Source organism: Trachemys scripta, chromosome 13 (genome assembly GCF_013100865.1).
Source record: "Trachemys scripta elegans isolate TJP31775 chromosome 13, CAS_Tse_1.0, whole genome shotgun sequence".
Taxonomy (NCBI): Eukaryota; Metazoa; Chordata; order Testudines; family Emydidae; genus Trachemys; species Trachemys scripta.
Genome location: NC_048310.1, coordinates 7550356 through 7557487, shown reverse-complemented (window position 1 = coordinate 7557487; position 7132 = coordinate 7550356). Strand labels below are relative to the sequence as shown.

At 49.9% G+C, this 7132-nt stretch overlaps 1 long non-coding RNA gene across 1 annotated transcript in view; it reads right to left on the bottom strand.

Moving 5' to 3' along the window:
* The window catches only part of LOC117886775, a 65720-nt gene extending 58588 nt beyond the window's left edge, over positions 1–7132 (bottom strand). The window contains exon 1 of the long non-coding RNA XR_004648050.1: positions 6906–7132. This is a non-coding gene — a long non-coding RNA (uncharacterized LOC117886775). The remainder of the gene's footprint in view (positions 1–6905) is intronic.

Here is a 7132-nt window from a genome sequence, read left to right as displayed (position 1 = left end):
GCTGGGGAAGCGGCTGGCCGGGGGCACAGAGTCTGGAGGTCTGGAGGCTGCCCGGCAAACCGTGAAGCCGGTAGCGCTCGGGCAGCTGTTTCGCGTGGCTGGGAGGGAGGAGGAGGGGGAATGCAGGGCGCTCAGGGGAGGGGGTGGAGTTGGGGGGAGGACTTTGGGGAAGGGGTTGGAATGGGGGCGGAGAAGGGTGGGGCCGGGGCGGGGCCAGGGCCCCGTGGAGTGTCCTCTTTTTTAAATGTTTTAATATGGTAACCCTACCAGTCAGGTCTCCAGTCATCACCTATTTCACGGCAGGGACCTTGTCCCACTCCCTTCTGAATGGGGGGTGGAAGGCTGCACAGGTCCAGGCCTTAGCAGCAAGCCCCTCTGCCTAACAGTGCTTTGTTTTCTCTCTGAGGGCTAGGAACCGTGTATTGCCAGCAGTTGCAAGTTACCACATAGTTTCTTCTAAGCAAGCACCTTTACTGTTAAGGTAACAGCATCACCGAGAAAATGTATAACAATAAACAGATTTAAACACACTAAACATAACAGGTGTCACCCATCAGTCTTACGCCACCCTACCAAGCCAAAGTCTTTCCAACCCTTCTTCAGGAGTTGGGGTCCCCATTGGACAGAAGGCCTTGTCCGTTCACTGGATCAGAAGGAAGACTCTGTGTCAGTTCAAGCTCATCCTTTTAGACAAACGGTCTTTTCTTTCTCTCCCAGTCTCTGGAAAACTCAGTTTGAACCAGTATATGCAAACCTCTCCAGGGGGTGATACCTCTCGAGGGATGTATCATCTTAGTGATTCACCTGAATCACTTTTTTTAGTTCCTGGAGAAGCTGTGGTAACCCTGCCCCATGGAGTAGAACACAGTCATACACAAACCATTCATAGATTCAATACAATATGGTCCCCAAAGACATTGCATGTGATTGCAATATCGATCATCAATATTTGTTTAAAATATTTGGCAATACTTTTTTGCTCAGTGAAGGGGATAAGCAAAAAGGCAACAGAACTTTTTTTTGGCGCGGGGGGAATTGAATTTAGAACAAAAATTCATTCGGAAGTAGGATATGTAAAAATAAGTCAGTTTTTTTTAAAAAAAACAATGGTGTGTAAACACAGATGCACCTGTATCTTTAATTTGCATGTGCAACTGTCCCAAATGCACATGCAAAGAGGGCAGCTGTGCCCATGTGGGTGTATTTAGCAGTTGTGCACATGAATGGGCCATCTGCAAGGACTGAACTTGACCTCTCTTCATCTAAAAGCCTCTCTCTACTCCCTGAGCAAAAGGACAAGCTACAAGGAGACTCAAAACTATTATGTGGTTCAGTCATTAGCGGGGAAGATGATTTACATCTCTAGGGAGAGAAAATCCAGCTGTTTTCCTCCATGTGCGTTATCCCATGTTCCACTTCTCCCCCTCGCACACACAGATCCATATGGATGGAGGACACGCCTGGCCTCTCAGTGCATTTACATTAAAAAAATATAACTCCAGCGAGATTACAGCAGGCCACCTGCAGCCAGCATTGGCAATGCACAAACCCTCCGCTCCTGGAGCTAGTACAGTCAACAGCCACAAGGCTATGATGGCACATGTTCCTCTCTCTACCATCCCCAAGATGGCCGCAGAAAAGACATCTCTCAGACCCACCTCAGGGAAATGCTGGGCCTTCCACCATGGCCAGCAAACTAGCTCACAAAGAGAGCCAGCACCCCAGCCAGAGGTTTGAAGCTGGGGACCAATAATAGGAGCACCTCAATGGATCACAACTGCCAGGTTGGTGCATAAGACCTCTCCTTGGACCAACCAAGAATGGCTAGAATGAGCCAGTCTTAATGCCTTCAGAGCAGGGCACCCAGCTAACAGCCGCCACTCTCCGGCCTCCCAGCGCTGAAAGCAGGGAGGAGTAAGGGTAGCAATGCTGGTCTCCCCCATGAAGTCTGTATAGCAGGGATCGGCCCGCGCCGCTTCCCGCAGCCCCCATTGGCCCGGGACGGCGAACCATGGCCAGTGGGAGCTGCGATCGGCCAAACCTGCGGATGCGGCAAGTAAACAAACCGGCTGGGCCCACCAGGGCGCTTACCCTGGCGGGCCGCGGGCCAAAGGTTGCTGATCCCTGCTGTATAGTATAAGGTAAAAGCATAAAAGATCAAATTTCATGGGGGAGGGGAGGGCAAATTTCATGGTCTGTGACGCGTTTTGCATGGCCGTGAATTTGGTAGGGCACTACCCATGAGCCAGTTTAGCCTCATCACCTCTACTTTGATTAGTAATCTGATGAGCATAACAAACAGAATTGTGCATAATGTAATATAACAAATAAGAGAAATGTCCGGCACTTGCATTGCCTTCTCCTCCTCATGGGGAAATCGCAAAGCAGGTGGTACAGCCAATAGAGAGTCAGCAGTCCGGCACATTACAGCGTATCCCATGGCATCTAGGCTGGCTACCAGCTTTTATAACAGGTTACGCTGATGCCCCCTGTATCTGATCCATGTTCATATGTCTCCCTGGCCTTTTTCCTCATTTAAACTTCCACAGCCTTCCGTATCTTTGTGGGTACACACTGTTAATTGGTTACTTACTGATTTCTCGCACGAGTTGCACTGTCATTAGCATTTATGTCAATTAGTCGCCACGGTATTTCTGAGGTTAATACATGTACGTTTCACCCGTACATATTCCCTAAACTTATCCTAAAATATCGTAATTTGGCTTGACCTTCCCTAGGTTACTTGAAGCTGAAGCATCAGTTAAACACAACTTACCCTGCCACTCTCTGCATTGTTGTTGCCATATTCTTCTTATGTCAAGCCTGAGGCCTGTTATTTGCATTGCAGCGTTAATCAATACTTATCTCACCTCTGTTTTGATATGACAGGCTACAAGAGTGTCCCTAATGCTGTCATTAGAGTGGGTGGGTAGCAAAAGCTAAGAGCCACGGCTGCTCAGCCAGTGAAGTCAGGGTTAAAGCTGCAATCAATCCCCCCAGTTATTGGGTGAACACATGCTAGTGGTTTAATATTAACTGAAGAGGGATGGAAGGATTTCAGCCCAACTGTCTTGCTGCTCAGCAGGAACTGTTAGTTCTCACTCAGAACTCCTGCTCCCCGGAGAACAGGCACAGCGGACAGAACAAAACCTGACCCCAAATCCTGCACGTCCTACGGCTACAGCGTCTGCCACAAGACGTGGAACAAACACAACCCAACCACCGTTGGGCAGAGGGGAACAATTCTAAATAATCCACTGTGCTGTCCAGATAATCAAGCACACAGTTGTGTGTGTGTGTGTGTACCTGCTCGCCCTACACGCATGCTATTGCACAGGGAAGTGTGATTCTGCTTATAACAGGTGGCCAACCAAGTAGGCAGATAGTCAATACCTAATTTGTGGTTTCGCCTTTTAGCAATTTCCCATTCATTTCAGGAAATGGATTGGATTCCCATATCTGCGAGAAGATCGAACAGTCTTCTGCATCTGCAGATTCCCGCCTTGGCCTCCCCATCAGTCGGGGTAACAATACAGATGCTTGCTAGAAGCAGAAAGGCTGTGGTGCAGATTCCTCTCCCAGGCAAGTCAATGACAATCATGGGACGTCAATCCAGATGCAAAAATGTCAGGCTAACGACCACCATAGTTATAACCTTTGAGCCAGCTTGGGTGCCTATTTTTTTAGGCAAATACAACGTCAATCTGCTGGATGGCTCAGGAAATCAGTCATGGGCCGTGGAGTGATTCACCTCGAGGTCATTGGTTCAAATCCAGCCGTGGTCAGAGACAACCCAAGGTTGCTACCATCTGGCAGCCTTAATAGTAAACAGTGTCTGCCTCACAAAGACACCAGGCCAAAGGCAGAACTCCTCCTCAATCTATTGCTGTCAGCTGCCCCATGTCCTCACTTCCATCTCCTGTCTCTCACTTTGTCCACCCCAATACCGAAGCTGGTTTTATCTCCACGACAGCCTTAAAATGCAACTGTTCCCACCACAAATCCTCATCCAGGCTTTGGCCATCTCGCTCCGACTGCAGCAGCCCGTTCTCCGCAACACTCAGCCCCTCTCCCGCCAAGACTGCTGCAAAAACTGTCAGCCCCTTCTGACGCCCCCTTGCTGGCCCCAGACCGCCTCCCAGATCAAAGTCAAGCTCCCTGGTTTCATCTGCAAGCCCCTTAGTGCCTTCCTACTAAAGCTGGGTGGAAAAATTCCATCAAAACAGTTTTCTGTCGGAAATGCCATTTCAACAAACCCAATATTTTTCAGGAAATTGTGTCGCTTTCGATGATATTTCATTTGGAAAATGAGTGGAAAAAAATGTCATCGCATCCCAATGCAGCATGTTTAAGAATGAAAACTCTGAGGGCGGGAGGGGTTTGTTTTGAAAAGATTTTTCATTTCAAAATTTACTCGATAACATTTTAAAGAATAATAAAGGGTTGAAGACAAACCAAAAGGTTTCAACTGTCCGGAAATGGGATTTGTTCTTGGACTCTCCTGAGTCGGGATATTTTTTTTAATTTAAACTTTTCACAGGATGGAAGANTTTAAAGAATAATAAAGGGTCGAAGACAAACCAAAAGGTTTAAAGTGTCCGGAAATGGGATTTGTTCTTGGACTCTCCTGAGTCGGGATATTTTTTTTAATTTAAACTTTTCACAGGATGGAAGATCCATTTGCTGACCTATTGTGCTTCCTACTCTCCACTTGCGTGTCCTTTTGATGTCTGCAGCTCCCAACTGGCTCAGCCCAAGCCACTCACCCCCTTTGGCTGTGTCTACACTGACTGGTGGTGACACACTGCCAGTGCTAACAGAGTAACACGAGCAAGGCACGCTCAGCCAGCACCCTGTCTGCCTGACATCTCCCACCCTTCATACCATTCACGCCTCTGCTCCTTGGGGAGTGATGTGTGACGCACAGAGCATGGTATGGCTCGGAGCTGCACCACAGATAGAGATTTATGAGGCTACTTTTGGCTTGGATCAGCAGCTCTGATTTTTTTAGCTCGGGCAATAGCAGCTCATGGTTTTAGATCCTAAAGGTCCCAGGTTCAATCCCTGTAAAAGGTACAGCCAAGGTCATTGTTAGATATGGATCCCGTTTTTGCATCCTCCTCCTTCTGCACCCTCAACTCAGACTTCTGTTTCTCCTGCTGCCCCCTATGCCAGGAACCCTTTTCCTGGCCCTGTCAGCTACATACTGAGTATGGAAGTATGACAGACACACCCAGAGGCTCCAGCTGAGACTGGGTACGCTGCACAGACACAGTAAGGACAGACCCTGCCCCAGAAGAGGTTGCATTCTAAATTGGCAAAGGTGGGAGGGGAAGCCGCGACACAGAGAAGGGACTTGCCCAAGGCTGTACAGTGGGTCAGTAGCAGAGCTGGCAGCCAGAGATTTGCGTTCACCTCCCTCCCCCTCCCGCCGGTGTTCTCCTCCTGTGGCTCTTGCCTTCACTCAGTTGAAAGGGCCTGGTTTTGCTCTCAGTTATACCAGTATATTCCCCCCGAAATCCATGGGGCTGCAGAGACAGAACTGAGAGCAGAACCTCTCCCTGTGCTCTCTGGCACAAGGAATCATCATCTCTAGTCGTTTCGCAAAGTTCCATGCACATCTTTGACGCTTCTGGGGAAACTGAGGCAGGAGACAGCTCAGTGACTTGCCCAGCCCCACAAAGCAAGTCAGTGGCAAAGCCAGGATCCTGAATCCCAGCACTGCTTTAACTACAAGACCAGCCTTCTGTTTTCCCTACTTGCCCTCGTAGAGGGAGCACCCATTGCAACCACCTGCAGGGGTTATGCACCTGGGATGCAGAGAATGCACCTGAAGAGCTGATTGGGAGGTAGCAAAGGGGATGAAAGAGGAGATTCTCTCCCTGGCTCGGTACCATCTGGCATTTGCCATCAAGAGCTAGTGCAAGAGTCATAACAACCGATCCCTCCTTCGTTCCCATTCTGTGCAAACAGTCCACAGGAAATACCCGATTGTCACCCACCAGCAGGATAAATATTTGAGGAAGGAACACACTGTTTTGGGGTCAAACAAGCTGCCGAGCATGTGAAGGGAACATGTTTATAACACACCCTGGGGAATGGCTGACTGGATACAAAGTTCTCTGTTGCCCTCTACTGGCCCAGGGGCAGGGACACCGCAGCGAGACCTGTTTGAAAGGCAGGGAAAGCTGTGCGACACAATTATTCCTAGAGCACAGGACACCGAGTGGGAGAGAATCGCTGCTCCCAAGAGCTTAACTCCTCAATAGACAAGACAGGCAAAGGGTGGGAGGGGAAACTGAGGCACAGAGAGAGGCAGTGACTTGCCTATGGCCACACATCAAGGGTAGCACAGCTGGGACTAAACCCAGGTGCCCAACCCAGGTGCACTACCCACTGGGCCGAGCTGGGCCTCCTACACATGGCCAGCAAAAAGGAAAAATCACTGAGCATTGCAGGAAGAGGATTGCCAAGGCAGGCCAGCAGCAAAGAGCAGATCATGCCACCAGACTAGTATTCAAAGGGTCTCAGGATCAGATGCCACGCCCCTGGCTGCACTGGGGACCTGCCTGGTGAAAGGCATCAGCCATAAGACTGGAGGGGCAGAGGGAAGAACTAGCGCTCGTCTCCCATACGCCATGGAGATGAGCAGGTTGTCAAACAGAGCTCAGCCCCCACGCAGCAGCGTTATGGCCTTTAAAACCCGCTGCCTCTGTTTAAGCAACTGCCTCTGGCTCCAGCAGCGCGGGTGGCGGAGAGCCCTGCACTGAGCCATGTCTGAACGGCTGTCTCCTCACCAGGGGGCAGCTCTGCACTTTGGTTAGATTTGCTCCCTGCCCCCCTCAAAGGAAAAGCATCAGGGGCCCCCCCCCGAATACGCCTGTGCGCAGCAAGGCTAGACTAACCTCAGGCAACTGCAGTGTGTGTTATAAAACCAGGCTTGTCAGCTAAGCTCCTTCATGATCCCCTGGACACACCATCTCCCTGCCCAGCTTTCTTCTTGCCCATTTCAAAGCCAATGCAGCTGGATGTACGAAGAAATAGTCCAGCTTGGCTGAGCAACGGATCTCAGCTGTGTGGTAGATCCCCCAGACTCAGGAATCCACCCATCCAGCTGTGCAGTAGATCTCCA